The following is a 22,715-nucleotide window of genomic DNA, read 5'->3' as shown; positions in this document are numbered from 1 at the left end:
TTTGGTAGATATGAAATTATAGAAGTGGCAAAACATGTGTAATGATTAAGTTCTAATTATTCCTGAATCTTTGATGAGATCATTGTTAGATAATGTCTCAATGGGACCACATAATTAAATGTGGTGTTATCATTTATAAGAAGCCTACAATTTAAGTGATTCAATTTAGTTAATAGGCTTAAGGGTATATGTGTTATGGACCTAATGTGTAGATACTAGTTGTATAATTTCTATTTTTATGAGGGGCAGAAATAGAAATTAAAACATATTGGTTAAAGTTGGTTTTCATTCCTTTTGAACTTCCACAACCTTTCAGTTTTGAAAACCAATAAATAGAAATTAAAACCAATAATGGTGAAAGTTGGTTTTCATTCCTTTTGAACTTCCACAACCTTTCAGTTTTGAAAACCAATTACAACCTTTAAAAGGTTATGGTCCATATTCTTTCCCAAGTGGGAAAATAAGAACACTACCATTTTTTTCTAAATCCTCTCAAGGAGAAACATAAGACACCAAAGGGGAAAGGATTAGAAGGCAATAACATAATCAATAACAAAGAGTTCATTGATAATCACGCTTCCGTTTAACCGTTCATCAATGGATTCAGGTATGTTATTTTGTCTTGATTTCTTGATAATACACATGATAAATGATCCAAAGTGTAAGGTTTATGTTCTGAAATTTATGTTGACAATTGGTATCAGAGCCAACATAGCATGTGTCTTATCAGAATTGATATGCTTTATTCATTCTATTTAGTTTCCTGGCATCAGATTCTGAATTTTCTTATGGATGTAAATTCTGTTTTTTCCTGTTTTGTTATGTGAAAATGGCAATCTGTTTTCTGAAATTATAAAATGATTCGGTGGGCAGTTTTTTTTTTTTCTCTCAAATGGATGAACATCATGTATTTATATATATATATAGATATATCTTGCGATTTGATCGGTTTAATTTTGAACATCATAAAAAAAAAACTATTTGTTTTTGGACCCGTCAATTCTATTTATATATGTATATATATAATTGGAATTGTTGCAGCTTATATAATATATACGGGGTCACAAATTTAGAAATCTTTAAATTTAATGTAATTACATACAACGTCTACAGAAATTTAATTTTCTAACATTCTCAATATAAGTCAATTCAAACAAGATGTCACAAAAGTGATCTCTCTTGTCTAGATTGTTTTATATGGAATGTTTTGAAGTTCATGTCTGTGTATCTCATGCGGGTATTTATCGGTCCAAAGACATGATTAAGACTTGGCAAAATTACACACACATTTTGTGGTGATAAACATGTGCCAATTGTCAAGAAAACCTAATGTGAATAATAAATCCATCAAAAGATAGATTTGTTATTTGACATAACTTATTGTCAATGTTTGATCATTACAACAAGAATACCACTTACAGTTAATATCACTACCCAAAGGCTTGGTATTAATGTTGTGCTAGGTATCTTGAGATGTTGTCATTAAATTAATTTATTTAGAGATTATCTGTTTGGTAACTTAATGTGAACAACGTCCAGGACCGTTTGCAAAATACCTGGAGGAATGTGGAATCGTCCCACAATACACCATGCCAGGATCACCTAGCATGAATGGTGTATCTGAGAGACGAAACCGGACTCTTAAGGATATGGTAAGAAGTATGATCAGTCATTCTACTTTACCAGAGTCCCTCTGGGGTGAGGCTCTAAAGACAACAACTTATCTCTTAAATCGGGTGCCAACTAAAGCAGTTGTAAAAACACCTTATGAGCTTTGGGTTGGACGAAAGCCTAGTCTAAAACATTTGCATGTGTGGGGGTGTCCTGCTGAGGCGAGGCCTTATAAACGTCATGAACGAAAATTGGACTCTAAAACCATTAGCAGCTACTTTATTGGCTATGCCGAACGATCACGGGGTTACAAGTTTTATGATCCCACAAATAGGTCAATATTTGAGACGGGAATTGCAACATTTTTTGAGGATGTTGAGTTTGGGGGGAGAAATCCAGTTAGAGACATTGTCTTTGAGGAAGAAGCAGGAGTAATCCCACTTCCTACTACTACTTTTGACCAATCACAGGTTCCTATACCTGTCATTGCTCGAGAAGTAATTTCGGATCCTCAACCAGACAATGTTGTTCAAGATAATATAGTTCAAACCCCCATTCAAGATGAGGTAATTGTTCCTGAGGAACAAACTCTACAACCTCAACCTCAAGAATCTGTGCCATTAAGGCGATCCACCAGAGAAAGGTGATTTGCATTTTCAAATGATTATATTGTATATCTCCAGGAACATGAGGTAGAAAATGGAATGTCGAAAGATGATCCAATCAACCTTCGTCAAGCCATGAATGAAGAATATAAGTCTATGCAAGACAATAAAGTTTGGGAACTTGTCTCATTACCAGTTGGTGCGAAGCCCGTAGGTTGTAAATGGATATTTAAAACCAAAAGGGATTCAAATGGTAATGTGGAGAGGTATAAGGCACATCTTGTAGCCAAAGGCTTTACTCAAAAAGAAGGAATTGACTTTAAAGAAACTTTCTCTCCAGTTTCTTCGAAAGATTCTTTTAGGACAATTATGGCGCTTGTTGCATATTTTGATCTTGAGTTGCATCAGATGGATGTCAAAACAGCTTTTCTTAATGGTGACATTAAAGAAACAATTTATATGGTGCAGCCAGAAAACTTTGTGTCAGGAGACCCAAAGAATATGGTTTGCAAATTGACTAAATCCATCTATGGACTCAAACAAGCTTCTCGTCAGTGGTACTTCAAATTTCATCAAATTCTCACTTCGTATGGTTTTGAAACTAATGTTGTTGATGAATGTGTGTATCACAAGTTCAGTGGGAGTAAACAGATATTTTTGGTTTTATATGTTGACGACATATTGCTTGCCACAAACGATATAAACTTATTGCATGACACCAAGAGATTTCTATCTAAGAATTTTGAAATGAAAGATCTTGGTGATGCTTCCTTTGTATTAGGAATCGAAATACTCCGAGATCGTTCTCGGGGTATTCTGGGACTATCACAAAGGAGCTATATCGAAAAAGTACTCAATAGATTTGGCATGCAAAATTGTAAATCAGGTGAAACCCCGGTTGCTAAGGGAGACAAGTTTAGTCTCAGCCAATGCCCGAAGAACAGTCTTGAAATTCAAGAAATGCAGAAGATTCCTTATGCCTCTGCTGTAGGGAGTCTAATGTATGCTCAAGTATGTACGCGTCCGGATATTGCGTTTATAGTTGGCATGTTAGGCAGATATTTAAGTAATCCTGGCATGGATCATTGGAAAGCAGTCAAGCGTGTTGTGTGATATTTACAGAGAACAAAGGAATATATGCTCACATATAGGAGATCGGATAAGTTAGAGGTCATTGGATATTCCGACTCTGATTTTGCTGGATGCCAAGACAGTAGGAAATCCACATCAGGCTATATTTATCTGTTAGCTGGCGGAGCAATTTCTTGGAGGTCTGCAAAGCAGACGCTCATAGCTTCATCCACCATGGCCGCAGAATTTGTAGCATGTTATGAGGCATCAAACCAAGGGATATGGCTGCGGAATTTTGTCACTGGGTTTCGTATTTTGGAAGGCACTGCAAGACCACTTAATTTATATTGTGACAATAAGTCTGCAGTTTTATATTCCAATAACAACAGGAGCTCGACAAAATCAAAGCATATTGATATCAAGTTCCTAGTTGTAAAAGAAAGAGTGCAGAGTGGACAGATTTCCATAGAGTACATTGGGACAAACTCCATGATAGCGGATCCACTTACGAAGGGACTACCACCCAAGGTCTTTCATGAGCACACTGCTCAGATGGGTGTTGTTCTATTTGAGAACATTCTAGTTTAGTGGGAGTTTGTATTTATATTACTGCTTTATGTCAGCCTTGAGTTTTATCTATATAATTAGATTAATTTCTGCAGAAATGAAATATTCAGTTTATTACGCTCTGTTACGTATTGTGAAGTATTGATCTCAATAAAGTTAAGTAGGACCAGTTGGAAATAGGCATGTATGGATCACATCACATGTTATTTCCATGCTATGCATCCATGATTGATCTATGTCATTTAGCTGTATTAGTATACGTGACCATTGGTGGGTCGAGTTACGATTGATGTAACGAAGACCGCTTTGATCCTATATTAATATAGTTAATGGACAAGATTGTTTGGATACCCTCAAGTTATGATAACAAATTTCTGAGCTCACTAAAGTTAAGCACATTTTTCAGGATACATATGTGGTCCAGTGGGAGATTGTTAGATAATGTCTCAATGGGACCACATAATTAAATGTGGTGTTATCATTTATAAGAAGCCTACAATTTAAGTAATTCAATTTAGTTAATAGGCTTAAGGGTATATGTGTTATGGACCTAATGTGTAGATACTAGTTGTATAATTTCTATTTCTATGAGGGGCAGAAATAGAAATTAAAACATATTGGTTAAAGTTGGTTTTCATTCCTTTTGAACTTCCACAACCTTTCAGTTTTGAAAACCAATAAATAGAAATTAAAACCAATAATGGTTAAAGTTGGTTTTCATTCCTTTTGAACTTCCACAACCTTTCAGTTTTGAAAACCAATTACAACCTTTAAAAGGTTATGGTCCCTATTCCTTCCCAAGTGGGAAAATAAGAACACTGCCATTTTTTTCTAAATCCTCTTAAGGAGAAACATAAGGCACCAAAGGGGAAAGGATTAGAAGGCAATAACATAATCAATAACAAAGAGTTCATTGATAATCACGCTTCCGTTTAACCGTTCATCAATGGATTCAGGTATGTCATTTTGTCTTGATTTCTTGATAATACACATGATAAATGATCCAAAGTGTAAGGTTTATGTTCTGAAATTTATGTTGACAATCTGTCATCTTGGTATTTGAATTTGATAGATTAGGTGATCTGGGTTTTCTCTTTTATTTATCATTGAGTTGGGTTTCAATTGTTAGGGTTAGATTCTCATTCTCAGTGTGCCTTTTGCTGCCATTTTATTGTTACAATCCAGAGGCTTCAATGTTATTTTATGTAGAGACCCTAATTTTTGGTAATTACACTTGATACCCTAAGCCTTAGGTTAATTACATTTTAATCCCAAATTTTGTAAAATTGCTAAAAGTGGACTGTTTTTCAGAGATTCAGGACCAGATTTTTCAACAATTTATCCAAGCCCTAAAAACAAACAATTTGAGCTAATAAAATTTTCACAAGCTCTAAACACACCAAATATCCTACCATAAATTCAGATTTGAGAATTAAATAGATTTGATATTTATTTTAAATTAGGGAAGTTGCAGCAATGCTAATTTCACAAATTTGTAAGACAATGGCAATTGATCATACCCACACTTCAACATACACCAAAAACCCTATTTACCATTAATTTGCAACACAAGAGGCATATTAGACAATAGAAGGAGATGGTGAAAGAATTGTAGAAGACAAAGGAGGGGTATGTTCTTACCTTTTTGAGAGTCACCCTTTCTTTTTTTTCTTTTTTTTTTTTTTCTTCTTCTCTACTTCCTTTGATCACACTTTCACCCTCTCACCCTCTCCCTAGGCTGTTGAAAATGTGGGGTGAAAATTGAGACAAAGTTCTCAATTTATAAACCATGAAATAGGGCTAGCTTAATGACTAAGAAAAAGCATAAAAATCTAGATATTTTTCCATTGCCCAAATAAGTATTAAAATAAATAATAAAACTATTTATTTAAAGATATGTGTAGATATTTATTTAAAGATATTTATTTAAAGATCTTTATTTTCTCAATTAAATAATAAAGGTTCAAAGAAAATAATAAAAATTCAAAGAACTAATAAATATTCAATTAGGCTAAAAATAAAATTGATGAATTAATTTAGAAACTAGGAGGTACATAAATAAAAGCCAAGTGTTAGGGTATTTCCAAATATAAAAAATGGCATTCTATGATTTAATTATAATACAAAATAAAATATAGAAAAATTATTCTTTCTTGGACCATTTTGTAAAATTTTATAAAATTTGGGATTAAAATGTAATTAACCTAAGGCCTAGGGTATCAAGTGTAATTACCAAAAATTAAAAGGGTGACTCTCAAAAAGGTAAGAACATACCCCTCCTTTGTCTTCTCCAATTCTTTCACCATCTCCTTCTATTGTCTAATATGTCTCTTGTGTTGCAAATTAATGGTAAATAGGGTTTTTGGTGTATGTTGAAGTGTGGGTATGATCAATTGCCATTGTCTTACAAATTTGTGAAATTAGGCACTGCTGCAACTTCCCTAATTTCAAATAAATATCAAATCTATTTAATTCTCAAATCTGAATTTATGGTAGGATATTTGGTGTGTTTAGAGCTTGTGAAAATTTTATTAGCTCCTAATTGTTTGTTTTTAGGGCTTGGATAAATTGTTGAAAAATCTGGTCCTGAATCTCTGAAAAACAGTCCACTTTTAGCAATTTTATAAAATTCTAGAAAAATCACCTCATGTTGGTTATTCTATCAAAATTTAGAACTCTAAGTCCTCTTTCCAACAGATTTTATTTGACTGAAAACCATCGGGTAGATTGAGAGAAAAGTTAGTTTCCCCAAAGGGTGACAAATCTGGACAGGTTTTCGAATATAGTTTGTAGATGAATTTGTGGAGGTGCTGTGCAACTTCTGAAAATTGGAACTGAAACTAGACAGATTGAATATTGTTTCTGTGAAATTTCAGCCCGTAATTTGACCAATAAGTATTTTTACCAAAGCGTTCTTGTTAGCCCTGCAGAACCGAACAGTGCTGGAAATGGTGTTTTGTTGTGTTGTTTGTCTCTAAGTATTTTAAAGCATGCCTAATGTTATTTTCTTGCCTTACCATACCTATGTATGATTATCATGGGCTATATTTCATTTCTTATGTTTGTCTCATGCTCTTTTATATTACCGAATTACCGAATGTGACTAGCTTGCTTAGCAAAAGATCTAATAAATGGGAAATGGAAAGGGATTGGTAGTGGGTGACGTTCACCCTTGTGCTTCAGAATGATTTATGTATTGAACATGTGAATGGAATTAAAACCAAATGAGTTAAGTCTTGCGCAAGCGGTCTAAACGAGCCCCTAGGTTGACACGGATGTATTCAGACTCTATGCGGTGGTTTCAGGGTATAAGCGAGCCCTTTGGTATGATATGTGCAGGGTGTAAGCAAGCCCTAGGCACGATTTGGTATGGTATGTGCAGGGTGCAAGCGAGCCCTAGGCATGATTTGGGTGTAAGCGAGCCCACTTGTTTGGCCGTCCCTTTTGAGGTCCATCAATGTCACTAACCAGTAAATAACCAGGAGATGGGCATAGGTGGTAAGGTCTGCAAAGCAGCAAAAGGGGGAGTCTGAGTAATCCGGTGTTCAGCCTTGTGGTTGGGTAGAAGGATCTCTTTGGGGGATCCTAGATGTCTAGGCAAACTCCTAATTCATAGAACCTTGTTGTAATTTTGCATGTTATGTTACCCAATTTGTCCTATGTATGGTTGATTGGTTGATAGAAGATATGGGGATGTGTGTGTTTTTACTGGGCATTCCAAGCCCATGGCGTGTCATGCCAGGTGGTGAAACAGTTATAATGGTGAAAGTTATTGTGAAGGCAAATACGATGAAGTGTTGGAGCGGTGGTTCATTTGAAGACTTAGACTAGTTTTTGTTTTCAATGTTTTGTAATCTTGCAATGGAAAATAAACGAATGATCTGTGATACTAACTCTGGTTATATATGTATGTTAAGATGTTTTGGTTATCTATCCTATTTGTGTGGTAATATTGTACTTATTTAACGACCTAGAAGTTGGGGCATTACATTTTACATTGTTTATGGGTCATTTACATTGGGCTCCATACTGTTATTATTAGAATTCCATTCTCCCAAACTCACAATTTTATTAATTAAACTCAACTCATCTCAATCTAATACATTTTATCCAAGCACCAAGAACTACATTAGTTTTTGAACTGGTTGTGGTGACCATTGAGTGTAGAACACCATTTAGTGTACACTGGTTAGTTTTTCCAATGTTCTGTAGAACACCATTGACTGTTTTTTTATTACCACTGGTTAGTTTTTTATTTTGTTGTACACGGGTGATCCTCCTGTTGTTATCATAGCAGCCACAAACCTGGGGTGATCCTCCTGTTAAATTAGAATTGGGTTATTGGGTTTTCATTAAAATTAGAATTTTCTTTGATTACAATTAGAATTATTTGATTAGAATTCTAAAATTAAAATTAGAATTATTTGATTCAATTTCAGTTTTTCTGTTATTGGTTTTTGTGAATTTTCTTTTTGTTTCAGTGGCTTCAAGGTTCTGATAATTGATCTGTTTTTGTCCGATGCTGCTCTCCAGTTCTCCAGTCCTCGATTTTTGCATCTCAAACTTTGCTCGCAAGGTAACCTTCATCATCTTCTGAATTTTTTGGGTCTATCTTTGCGCCTTCTTCCAAGGTATTCATTCCCTTTTCCCACCACTTCGAATTGTGTTGATTGTGGACATTTGACGAGTTCTTTGCATTTTCTTTGAATTATTTGATTCAATTTCAGTTTCTTTGCATTTTCTCTAAATTTTGTTAACGGGCATTAGTTTTTTTTGTTTCAATGGCTTCAAGGTTCTGAGAGAAATTAGATCTAATTTGGTATAAATGGTGTTTTTTTTAATATAGAAACTGGGCAAACCCTTTTTCCATTGGATTGATAATAGTTTATTACTTGAGTCTTTTAGCTCACAATTAATTGGAATAAGGTTTTTTTTTTTTTTTTTTTGTCTTTTTATAAAAAAGACAAACTAATTTCATGACTCAGAAATTTTACCAAGTTTTTCTGCTAAACTACCAACTAAATTAAGCCTTAGAAAATGTAGGCCCGCACCCTCTTTACCATTGGTTTTGACAGAATGTCTGTGAGTCCTTCATATTGGTTTGGAATTTTAGGAAATTACGAGAAATAAGCATCTTGAAGGAGTTGGAAAAATTTGTTCTTTACCTGCTCGCAAAACTTTTTGTTTTATTGTTGACTATAAACTGTGTTCACACCAATTGTTTTCAGTTCTCCTTGCAATATCTATTCCATAAATGAAAAATAATACATGGAAGTGAAAGGTATGCATTCCTTTTAGACACTAAATTGTACAGATTCAGTCAGTTTGTTTGTTTGTTTTTTTTTTTTTTTTTTTTTGCCAGCAAATAACAACCACTTTCTATAATAGGAATGCACTTACAAATACTTGGTAGCATGGGATTTGTTACATTTGAGAGGGACACAAATGCCTTGAGAGCTAGAAAAGTATTGATACCTAGAATAATAAACTCTAATTCCCTCTCAAAACAAGAATGAAATCAGAATCCAGAAAAGCCCAGAGTGTTGCAATAAAAAATAAAGAATAAAAAGACATCCAAAGGGATTGCCCCCATTTTGGCCTAATAATAACCCAGACCCTTGTAACATCGATGGGGGCAATTTTGGCGACATTATTCTCCAACCATGAAAGCAATATCAGAATAATGGTCCCAGACCTTTCTGTTCAACTCAAAAATAAATAAACTTATCATTTCACAGCCATTCCCATAATATAATTTTGATTTCTGACAAACAAATAAGGTATGTGTACAGTACTTTTGAGATCACATAGTATGAACAAATATCAAAGTTCCGTTTCATTCAAGCTAGAATAAGCTCCTTTTGCTTAGGATATACATGTTTATAAACCAAATTCAATATTATATCACATAATTCCTAACCATATAGTCAATTTTCTGTTAGGAACAGAACCCCAATTTAAAACAACATTATGCCAATAGGTGTTTAAACAATCATCTAAATATCGCTGACCTCTAATTCCAGTTCTGTATGCCAGGCTGTTTTGTGAGATGATGAGCGGAAACTGGTTCAATGAGAGAAGAATAGTTTTGGCATCGGAGAGAGCGGATGACTTATTGAGAGAGTTCATGAAATGGCAAAAAATTGGACATTAGTTAAGAATTGTAGGCAAGTAATCCTATTGACACTTTTTTTTTTCTTTTTCCTTTTTTAAATGTTGTGACCGAGGAGGATGAACCTGACACTTCCTGCTATTTTTGGTCTCAAAGGTACTGACTCAACACACACACAGAGTTAATGAAATGTTTGATTCTTTAATGAGAAATGGGTGTTAATTTTTTTATTCATAAAATGGGTTTTTCTATATTACTTCTGAGTTTGCTAAATACTCTTTCAATGCTGATATGGATTTTCTTGTATTTATTGGGCTTTTTGTGTTTTTCTATTTTTTTTCCCCTTTTATTTTGGAGTGGGGATTGGTAAGCTATGATAAATATATATATATATATATATAGTTTCAGCATTGCCTATTACTTTTTTAAGACCCTATAAACAATTGTCCCCTTACTGTATGCTGTTGATTTGTTGTTTTATCCATTGAATTTTATTATATCAGTTTAGTCTTATAGTTTATTTAATTTCAATCTAAATTTCGTTGGCTGCTGCCCATGAGCTAACCAAATAGATCTAAAGCGGCTGGTTTGATATTTTGCTTATGATCATGTATTGCTTAACAAATATTGAAAATTTATTTAAGGTTGGAAGCAAGATGAATCTGAATGGGTGTAGATGAAGATTGAAGAAGATGATGGAGGGTTACATACACAAAATTGATGGGACTAAACTGATATAATAAATGGCTTTGGGTTTTTGGAAGAAAATAAATAGGGTTTTTTAAGTTGTATTGATTTGTAAATGATGGGAGAATTAAGTTAGTTAGAGTTTATTGTTGAATTACCAAGCGAAGAGTTTGCTTTTTGAATTTTATTTTATTAAATTCTTTCTTAAAACACGTCTTTCTTAAATTTTTCCTCTAACCTTATGTGATCAATTAAAGGAAGTTCCAAAAAGAAAGAGTTGAAAAAAATAAAATCCAAAGAAAATATTGATTGATTTTTATAAATTAATATTTTTATCAATCATTAATTTGTATTTTTGTTGATAATTTGTTGTGTTTGTTCGTAGTGTTTGCATTGGGTAACCAATTATTACTTTGCAACAATGTATGTGTTTGGTTTGAATTGGGTGGTCTATAAAAAAACATTTCTTTAGTGTGACAATGTGTGTGTTTGTTTTGAATTGGGTAGTCTCTTTTAATTATCATATTGGCTTTTTTTCTATTTTACAGGTGGATGAAGACTACAAGCGAATGGTAATATTGACTCCCTTTTTACAAGTCTACATTTCTTCAAGCTTAAGTTTTTCTTATCTCTCTAATGATTTTGTATTTATTGTTGTATAAACTAAACGTGCACTTCTTTGATTGATGAGTGTTGAAAGAGAGGCAATCTCGAATGAGCAACAATCTCGAGGGCAGAATTTACAGTATTTTTGGTTTTATCGTTGACAAACTTTGAAAATGATTGACATTGTATAAAGTTAAAGATTATGGCAGATTGACGTTGTAGAAACTTATATAGATTTTGTTTGGTTTGAGAGGTAAACATTTGAAGGTGTTTGTTATTTAGATTTTGACCAAGAATACTATTTCCGTATTGGCATGGTGTGCTCCAAAGGGAGAACACCATTTTGTTGTTCCTTCTATTTGAAGTTGTGTTTATAATAAAGGGGATCCCCCTGCTCAAATGTATGTTATCTATTCATTTTTTGTATGTCATGGGAAAATAGATTAGGTATGCTTGATTCTCAGTGTTCCTAGCTTAAGAGAGAATGACATATGAAAATTATTCAAACAAAATATTATTTACACCGTGCCTTTAGGCACGGACATACACTAGTATATAGATATATCGATAATCTCAATGTCACTCTTACTGCTCCTTAATACAAAAATTATGAGATAATTATGATAATTTTAAATTTATATTTAAAACTTATAAATTATGAGATAGATTATTGTAATTTTAAATTTATATTGTGTCGATTTTAAATTTAAATTAATATATTGCTTTTCATATTTAGTGACAGTTTAAATTTTAATAAAATAAAATTTAAAAATTTTAATTAATTAATTTTTGTGTAAGCTAGCTAGTCTTTTGATCTAACTGATTAAGCTAAACCATTTTTTGTTTGAATGATTTGCCGATTTATTCGTGATTTTGGCAGTTTTACATGTTACGATGATTCTTTCTTACTCATTAAGTTTTTAAAATTTCTTTAATTATTTTACTTTCAAAAACTAATATGATAATTTTTTAAAATTCATATTTTTTTTTTCTAAAATAGTGAAGTATTAGAATTATGTTATTTTTTTTTATAACAAAGCATAATTTTAATTATTAAGTGTCAATACAATAATTTTAATCTATCTATATTAGATATTATTGTAAAGTAACATTTGAAAGAAAATCTTTAAACATATATATAAAATTTTATTTACGAGAGACAAAATATATAAAAAAAATTAAATATAATTATTATATTTTTAATAAATAATATATTAATTTATATCGTGTTTAGCACGGGTGATATATGCTAGCTAGTCAAAATAAAGTGAAAGTTGATAATGTTGATAATTCTAAAAAGGCAACGAGTAGCAAATGTATTCAAATAATAGGTTTGAGAAAACGTCACCACAATCTTAACATATTTTTATATTATGTATTTCAATCATAATTTTTTTTAGGGAAAATTAGTCTAGGGTCCCTCTCCCATTTTTAGTAATGGAAGAGATCCACAATATTATTTTTTGATGTCCAAGGTCCCTAAACCCACACCATTTATCATATCAGAGAAATTTGACTCTCTATCTCTCCTCTTCTACTGCAGAGCGGTACTTCCAATCTCTATCTCTCTCTCTGAAACCCTAGACAGAAGAGATGGGCAAAGTCAAGGGCAAGCATCGTTTGGACAAGACTACTACCTAGCAAAAGAACATGGCTACAGATCTTGCGCAGCGTGGAAGCTCATCCAGTTCAAGTCCAAGTTCAGCTTCCTCCGCTCCTCCCACGCCATCCTCGACCTCTACGTTGCCCCCGGTGGCTGGATGCAAGTCTCCGTCGAGCGCGTCCCCATCGGCAGCCTTATCATTGACGTCGACCTCATTGATGAGTGATGATAATTCATGAGGGAGTTGAGGGTGTCTTTGGATTTTTCTTGGGATCGACGAGATAGTGGAGGACGATGATGCAGATGAGGTTTTGAGGAGCTTGTTTGGCTGTTGAATTTCTGGGTACACGGCTTTGCCTGCAATTGCTTTAAGATCGTAATCATCGAAAGAAGAGTCTTGGAAAATTCTGTGATTTAGGGGATGGCGGTGGCTATCGAAGGTCGACGGAGAAGGGAGGGAACAGTGAAAATTAGGAAGAGGGTGGAGCTCGAAAATCATGGATTCGAGCCAAGAAGAGAGATCGGAAGGGTTATAGTGAACAGTCTCGGAAGCAAGGTGAGACAAGCCATCTTCCTGAGCATGACCCATCAATTCTTCGAGCTGATCGAGCTTCTGAGCAACTTTGCTCATGTCGGAAGCTTTCATTTTGTAACCCAACACATCCAATAGCTCATCCATTCCAGCATCTTGTTCCTCCCACATCTTACTTTTCCCACCCGTCTCCTCCGTCGAGTAACCACAGCCGCTGTAGAAAGTGTCCTTATAGGGAGGAAGAGGAGGAGGAGGAGGAGGATGAGGGTTATGGAGGTCGCGCTTCATCTCTCTCTCACTATTTTTTTGTCTAAGACGAGGAAAGCTCATAAAATGGCATCATGTAGCCAAATGCAACAAATGGAACAACGACGACGTGAGTCTCTGTCTCCATTTTTTCCAGCAAAGAGAGTTTTTTTATTTTTTGAAGTTGTGAAAGTTTTGACTAGTAAAAGAGAAACAGAGTGGCAATACTAGTAAAAAATTGTTAGATATAAGCACAGCATCTGGGAATGGAAAGTTGGGTTGCATGACCTACATTTAAATATTGGCACAGCAACTGGAAATGATTGTATTCATTTCACTATATTGCATGGTCACAACACTCAATTTGTTCATACGAGTTTGGATGCACATATTTTCTTTTTAGCTATTGAATTCCTCTCTCTTTTATCAAGAAAATTTTTCTAGTTTGGTTAAAACAATTTTCTCTGGTTTAAAATTGTGAACAAACACAGAGAAATTTAAAATTTCTATGGTTTGGTTAAAATTTCTCTGGTTTTGAACCCAGAGAAATTCTTTTATCACTCAATTTGTCTACATCTTCAAGCTCATGCAAGTGAGTTTTTCTATATACAAACATATATTCCTAATTTTTTGTCCTAACTTTGCATGTGTAGTTGTTATTGATAATAATTCTTTTTTTTTCTTTTTTTTTGGCTTTTAGATCATTGTAATGGCATTGATTACAATGATAGTCTTCCTACGAACTGACATGCATCGAAATTCAATAAGTCAGATTAGAAATTTGAGAGTTTTTTCAAATTTATCTGGTTGTTCAAATTTCTCTAGTAGGTCTCTAGGTTGTTTAAATTTCTCTGGCTGTTGAAATTTCTCTGGTAGACCTTTGGTTTGTTCAAATTTCTCTGGTAGGTCTTTAGATTGTTGAAATTTCTCTGGTTGTTGAAATTTCTTTGGTAGATCTTTGGTTTGTTCAAGTTTCTCTGGTAGGTCTCTAGGTTATTCAAATTTCTCTGGTTGTTCAAATTTCTCTGAAAGCTTTGTTATTGCCTCATGCTACCTCCAATTAATCATTTATCTTGTTGTGCATTTGTGTTGATGCTATCAAAGTGCTCTTGCTTATATTCCTTTCATGGTGCTGCTACAGCTGATCTAGAAAGAAGATAATGATGATGATGATGAAGGCTATCAAAGAAATTTCTTTGGAGAAAGAATTTGAATTTGAACTCAAAGAAATTGGTCTAAGGCCCCTCTCCTATTTTTGATAATGAAATAGATCCACAATATTTGAATTTGAATTTAAACACAGAGAAATTTGAATTTGAATTTGAACCCAGAGAAAGTTGGTCAAAATGATTTCATAAAATAATATTGTGTCTTTATGATCCAGAGAAAATTGGTTAAAATAAACCCATAGAAATTTGAATTTGAATTTGAACCTAGAGAAAATTGGTCAAAATGAACCCAGAAAAATTTGAATTTTCTCTGGGTTGAACCCAGAGAAATTCTTTGGAAGTCCAGAATTTCTCTGGACAAAATTTCTCTGGATGAAATTTTTTTGGATTAAATTGAGGGACCTTAGACATTATGTATAGCGACCCCGGTCTTTTCCCATTTGATTATTGTATCCGGACTTAGGTTCCGTAGATTCTATCATTGTATAATTGTTGTTGTTGTCCTTTATTTTCTCATTTGGAATTATAGGATGTGTTGGGCAGGTTTGTTTCAGGTTGGTTGGGTTTAGAAACCAAGTGTTGCTGTCCAGGATTTTGGTTCTTCGCTCGAGCGAGGAGTTGGTCGCTCGAGCGAGAGATGGCGTCCAGTATTGACCTGTAGCTCTGCATTCTTGGCTCGAGCGAGATTTTCTTCGCTCGAGCGAGTTAGTTTGTTCTTCGCTCGAGCGATGGTTCCTTCGCTCGAGCGTGAGTCTGATTACAGACCTGAGGATTTGAGTTCTTCGCTCGATCGAGTTTTCTTTTGCTCGAGCAAGCTTTTGGGTTGTTGGCTCGAGCAAGGTTTCCTTGGCTCGAGCGTAGATTTTCTGTGTCTGGTCGCTCGAGCGACAAAGGCTTCGCTCGAGCGAGCCTGTCCAGTTTATATACACAGCTGCGGGTTTTGATCAGTCCTTTTCATCTTCTTTTTGATTCCAAACCCTAGGTCCGACTTCTCTCTCTCCCTACTCACCTTCTCTCTTAGATTTGATCCACTTAGGGAGTGTTTCTACCCTAGATCCTTCATTAAAAAGATAGAGTGAGTCGAGGGCTTTCATTTAATCTGAACATTTGGCAATTTGGAGCACTTTGGTATTTGGGCACTCATCTCTGTCTTCACCATTTGGGTTGTTTTCTTTGAGGTAGGGATTTCCTACTCCATTTTATAGGTTTTGTTCTAAGTTTTGGTATTTTGATATGTTGGGGATACTTTGGTAAATTCTGGGAAAAACCCTAGTTGTATTATTAAATTAATTTGTATAATTAATTCATGGAGTTGGGAAAAGATGGTTTAATTCATGGAATTGGGGAATTCATTGATTAAATGGCGTAGTTGGATAATTTGAATTATTTGTCTATTGAATTGTTGACATAGTTATTTTCAGTTTAGAAATAACTGTTTTGGGCTATCGGTGGAGGATAGTCGTGATTGTTGTAGACATTGCATGTGGATTAGGAATAACTGAAACTAATCACATTGGTTAAGTCATTAATTTTGACTATTGCATTGATACAGAAAATACGTGTATTGATTGAGCATTGCATTTGCATACATTGTTTTGTGTGGGAAGAGATAGGGGATGTACTCCACGGTTTAGGGGAAGATAGGGGATGGACCTCTAAACCGGATTTTTGTTTGGGAGGAGATAGGGGATGGACTCCATTAGCATCACTTTTATGTGTGCTTATTTATATAGAAGTGTTTTATTGATACAGCACTAAAATGTGTATCAATCTGGAAGTATGAAGTGTTTTGAATTGAGCTTGAGTCTCATTTGTTTGTTGATATTGGAAGAATGTGAATATGATATATATAATTCACTGTTGTAAGTTCGGCCAGGTTCTGAGCCATGTTGATTAAGTTGGAAAGTAAAATGTATCTTAGACAATAGTGTCATGAGGCTGTAAAATGAAGTAATTGATTATCTTGGTTAACCATCTGTTGAATGCTATTGCTTTATTCATTGCTTATATGTGGTTTAGAATATTTTTACTGGGCTGTGGCTCACCCTTGATGGGAACATCATTTTCAGGTTCAGGTGATAAACTACCTCCAAGGACTTAGCTTGGGAGGGTTTGGCTTCTGGTTTGAAGAAGACTACCTTTAGTTAATTGTCTTTATTTATTAGTACATGTAAACATTCAAGCCTCGGGCTTTTCTTGTATTGAGTTAGAACTCATATTTTTGTATCCAAGTGTTGGCTTGGAAAGATGTAAGCCTGTAAGGCATTTTATTCAATGTTACATGTAATGCTTTATTTAGTAATACTCTGATGAATGAATTAATAAATTGTCTTCTTTAAATAATGCATGTCAATGATATATATAATGGGTTAATTTTGAGGGCGTTACATTATGAAAATATTAGATGCCCTTTATGCTATAAAATCTTAATACCAGGGACCTTAAAAAAAACTCTTTTTTTCATATATATTAAAAAAATTATAAATATATATTCAAAGAGAGATCTTCAAACAAATACAAAAAGTTATGCCTAGTTTATATATTTGTGTAGAGATTTTAAAAAGAAAAGAAAAAATAAAAATAAAATATGAATAAAATATAATTTTTTTTTTTGTTTCTCGTTCTAAATTCCTACCCAATTTCATAAATCAAAGGATAAATTACAAACACATTTCCTGATATTTACTTAAATTACAAATTACCCCCTATGGTTCTAGAAATTACATTATGCCCTCTAAGATTTTTAATTCTATAACAATCATGTTCTTTTATTAATAAATCATCAAGTTAACTAACAGTTTTTAATAATGTTAAAATTTTATTTCAATTAATAATTCAGATAATTTTATTATTATGTAGGTGAACAGCTAGAAATTTCACTTTTTCAATTAATTCTGTTAAATAAAAAATCCTAACAGAAAAGTATTTATAATTTTCCAAACTACAAGGGATAATTCGAATTTTAAACAAAGCTGAGAGAGTGTATTTGTAATTTATCCTAAATCAAACTTGGCCAAAGAGGGAAAAAAAAAAAAAAAACCACATGGAATGTAATAGAAGAATGAATCTTCTAAAAAAAAAATAAATAAATAAATTCCTATAATTTACACGGCTTCTAGATGTAGAACTCTGTCCGATTCTACAATAAGTTCTGACCACCCAGCCCAACCCATTACATAGTACGTAGTAACAACTGCTTTGTATTGTTTTGTATTGTAATTTGTCGTTTTGATTTTCAGAAAATATTTTTTAGAAAATTTTATTTTTTTATTTTTTTATTTTCAATAATTTTTTTTAATATTTTAAGAATTTTTTTTAGAAATTTTAGACACGTCTAACATAAATACACTTAAAAAGTATAATATTTGTAAAAGAAATCTTTAAAAAACTTACTATATACCAAAAATACAAAAAAAAAATTAAAATTTAATATATATTTTTAATATTTTTTGTGCATTTATTAATTTTTTAAAATATTTTTTCACAAAATATTTTACTATTTAAATAAATTTAAAAAAAATTAAAAAATTATTTAAAATTTTAAAATATTCATTAAAAATAAAAAAATACAAAAAATACAAAATTTTAATTTTCATCAAACTGGAACCAAAACCAATCACTAATAGGAAAAGTCAATTAAAATCAATGAGATCTAAATCGAGTAATTGGAAAAAAATACAAAAAATAAAAAAAAAATTAATTTTCATCAAAACCAAAACCAATCACTAATAAGAAAAGTCAATTAAATCAATGAGATCTAAATCGAGTAATTGGAGCACCGATATATAGGGCTAATTAGGGGTGTGCACGGTGCAGTTCGGGCGGTTTGAGAGCAAAATTATAAATCGAATGGTGAATTGGCGGATTAGCAGATTGACAAATTGCGATTTGAACAGTTTTTGGCGGATTGACGGATTGAAGAATATTTTAACTAATTATCATATATTTACATAACATATAATACTAATTTGTATAATATTTTTAGATATATAACACAAAATAATTTTACATAATATGTTTCATATATATATCTATTAATTTGTAATAAATTTCATATCTTAAACGTGTCTTACACTCATATTTACATTAATATTTCATTGAAGGTTAAAAAATATATATGTATTGAGCCAAATGGTTCGGTTGTCAAATTATAAGTTTTAAAGTTTAACAGCAGTTAACGTTTAGATCAAACTCAGAAAATTGAATATCTGTATTGATTCTAAAACCCTTGATCTCAGGCGAACAGAGTCGAATCGAACATGATTGTTGCTGAGTTACGCAATCTGCCACTGGTTCGTTCAATCTCTCTCTCTCTCTCTCTCTCTCTCTCTCTCTCTCGCCATCTATAGATCTATGAAGAACACAGTGATCACTTCACGTTTCTCTTTAACACAATAACTCTAACACGTTTGTTCTTCGCTTTGTTTATAGAGTTAGTGGAATGTGTTTAGTTCTCTAATCTGGCTTCCAATTTTCTCTGCCCTCGATTTGAAGTGTTAGCTGTTGAATTTTCCTAGTTTGAAGCTTGCTTTTTTATTTTTTGGATTAGTTCATTGATCTGTAGATGAACAAATAATATTTTGTGTATTAAATCTTTATGTATATATTCCTATAGACATCCTCAGTGATATGTGTTTATATATTTGCTTGTATATGTAATTACATAAAGTATATTTTGGGGTAGGACTATTTGATACTTATTTATCTGAAATAGGCTGTGGCTGTTTGTATTCTATTGGTCAAACAATAGAACTGTACTTTTCTAGTTGAAAATAGTGATTTTTCTTTTCTTACATGATGCCAATTTTACCTTCTCTCTGGGAAGGGATGGTTGGAGATCCTCTTAATTGCTATATCCATTAGGTGAGATCAATTTGAAAGACTGATACGAAAATTTCACTTCTGCAGATTTGATGTGGAATAAACCTGCGAGCGTAAGCTTAGATTAAGAATAGTTTTGAGGGATCTGCTTTGTGTTCCTTTTTCAAACTCAATGGCTTCTTTGTTGATCCCAAAAAGGGCATATTGGGTAGCTTTCATTTACGCCGTTCTTGTTTCACATGCCAGCCATGGTTTTTACCTCCCGGGAAGCTACATGCATACATATTCAACGGGTCATGAAATATTTGCCAAAGTTAATTCATTGACCTCTATTGAAACTGAGCTTCCCTTCAGTTATTACACTCTCCCGTACTGCAAAACCACTGGGGGAATAAAGAATAGTGCTAAGAATCTTGGAGAACTCCTTATGGGAGATCAGATTGACAACTCTCCGTACCGTTTTCGAATGAACATCAATGAATCTGTATTCCTCTGCATTACAAGTCCATTAAGTGAGCACGGGGTAAAGCTATTGAAACAGAGAACTTGTGATCTGTATCAAGTAAATATGATTTTGGATAATTTGCCTGCCATGAGGTTTGCTCAACAAAACGGAATTAAGATTCAATGGACTGGTTTCCTGTTGGGTGTACACCGCCAGATGGTAATGAAGACTATGTGATCAATCACCTCAAGTTCAGGGTTTTGGTTCATGAGTATGAAGGGGCAGGGGTGCAGATAATTGGTACTGGGGAAGAGGGTATGGGTGCAATTTCTCAAGCTGATAAGGAGGCGGCTTCTGGATATGAGATAGTCGGTTTTGAGGTTGTCCCTTGCAGTGTTAAACATGACCCCGATGTGCTGTCAAAACCCCATATGTATGACAATATCTCTGTAAACTGCCCGTTGGAACTTGACAAATCTCAGATAATAAGGGAGCAAGACAGAGTATCATTCACTTATGAAGTTGAATTTGTTAGGAGTGATATTAGATGGCCATCTCGATGGGATGCTTACCTGAAAATGAAAGGTGCTTGAGTCGACTGGTATTGTTTTTGTTATATTTTTACAAACAGTTAGAAGGGATTTGCCAAGGTACGAGGAATTGGACAAAGAAGCTCAAGCACAGATGAATGAGGAGCTTTCAGGCTGGAAGCTTGTCGTTGGCGATGTGTTCAGAGAACCAAATCACTCAAAGCTACTCTGTGTGATGATTGGAGATGGGGTTCAGATCAGCGGGATGGCTATTGTTACTATTGTATTTGCTGCCTTTGGTTTCATTTCACCAGCTTCTCGAGGAATGTTGTTGACAGGTATGATAATTCTTTATCTTTTCCTGGGGACTTTTGCTGGTTATGCTGGTGTACGTTTATGGAGAACGATCAAGGGGACTTCAGATGGTTGGAGGTCAGTTGCCTGGTTGGTTGCATGCTTCTTCTCAGGAATTTGTTTTGTTATCCTCACTGTGCTGAATTTTATTCTCTAGGGTAACAAAAGCATCGGTGCTATTCCCATTTCCCTGTATTTTATTCTCCTATCTCTCTGGTTCTGCATTTCAGTGCCACTAACCCTTTTGGGAGGTTTCTTAGGAACACGAGCTGAGCCTATTCAATACCCTGTACGAACTAACCAAATCCCAAGAGAGATCCCTGCATGCAAATATCCATCATGGCTTCTTGTTCTTGGGGCTGGGACCCTTCAATTTGGAACCCTTTTCATTGAACTTCTCTTCATCCTTACTAGCATCTGGCTAGGAAGGTTCTATTATGTCTTTGGATTCCTGCTTGTTGTCTTCTTTTTGTTGGTTATCGTTTGTGCAAAAGTATCTGTGGTCCTTACCTACATGCATCTCTGTTGAGGATTGGCAGTGGTGGTGGAAAGCATTCTATGCTTCAGGTTCCGTTGCTCTTTATGTGTTCCTGTACTCGATCAACTACCTGGTTTTTGATCTCAAGAGCTTGAGTGGACCTGTGTAAGCTATACTTTATATTGGTTATTCACTGATCATGGCCATTGCGGTCATGATGTGTACGGGGACTATTGGCTTCCTCATATCGTTTTATTTTGTCCATTACCTTTTTTCATCGGTGAAGATTGATTGAAAAGGTATATTTGCTAATCCTCATGGGTTGGTTGAAGTATCCTGGTGAGTGGGATCAATCCAAGATTTTGCATTTGCCAAATATGTCTTGATACACATCATGTTGCACCGCATTGAGAGGTTATTATATTTTCTCTACTTCCTTAGGTTTACAGATTTTTATACTATTGAAGTTGTGTTTTAGCTGTCTCATTCTCATTGCGTTCTGTGATGCAGTGGAAACTAGATGTAATCAATTGAACTTTATATCCTTGTATACTCTTTCGATTTTATGGTGAAAAGAAAGTCAGTTATATTGCTAATTGTGACTATATAATGCAGCCCTATCTCTCCCTTGACTGCTCCTGGCATGGATTCAGTAATGTGGTTTTTATTTCAAAATAAAAATCCAACATTATAATTTATAATTTTAAAATCATCACGGATATATTATTTTGGGTGAGATTTATATGAATTATAGATTGTATACACCTGGATAATTTTTTTTTAAAAATTTTATGTATCATTATTTTGTATCTTATACTTGTTTGAATCTTATATTTTCGCAAGGAAAATGAAAAGGAACTGAAATTACTTGAACTGATTTATTTTTGGGTTCATTACACTCTCTACTCCTAAACTATTATGAAATTATCTATTTAGTACCTGAACTATCAATTGAATCTATTTAGTCCCTAAAGTATATAAATCAAAGTCTATTTAGTCCCTAAACTATCGATTGAATCTATTAAATCCCTAAAATATTTAATTCAAATATATTTAGTCCCTAAAAAGATTACAAAAATAAAATATATGTCCATACGTATTATAAATTAATAAAAAATCCTCTCCAATTAAAATTTTATTATAGAATTTTTTTAATTTTTTTTTGTTTTTAAAAGATATTTTATTTCGTTGTGTGTTTAAATTAGATATATTCGTATCACATGACCTTAATGCCCTAAACTAACTCTCTCTCTCTCTCTCTCTCTCTCTCTCTCTCTC

General features: G+C 33.6%; 1 pseudogene across 1 annotated transcript; it reads left to right on the top strand.

Annotated features, from left to right (window-relative positions):
* Nucleotides 1–18,983: 18,983 nt before the first annotated feature.
* LOC145797297 (transmembrane 9 superfamily member 12 pseudogene) lies at nt 18,984–21,981 on the top strand (annotated as a pseudogene). The gene is made up of 2 exons (XR_014338657.1): nt 18,984–19,101; nt 19,718–21,981. The product of XR_014338657.1 is annotated as a transmembrane 9 superfamily member 12 pseudogene (transcript).
* The last annotated feature ends 734 nt before the right edge of the window (nt 21,982–22,715 follow it).

This window comes from Camellia sinensis, chromosome 8 (genome assembly GCF_055761805.1).
Source record: "Camellia sinensis isolate YWXY chromosome 8, ASM5576180v1, whole genome shotgun sequence".
In the NCBI taxonomy this organism is placed as follows: domain Eukaryota; kingdom Viridiplantae; phylum Streptophyta; class Magnoliopsida; order Ericales; family Theaceae; genus Camellia; species Camellia sinensis.
The sequence above is the reverse complement of the archived record's forward strand: the minus strand, read 5'-3'. Positions and strand labels throughout refer to the sequence as shown.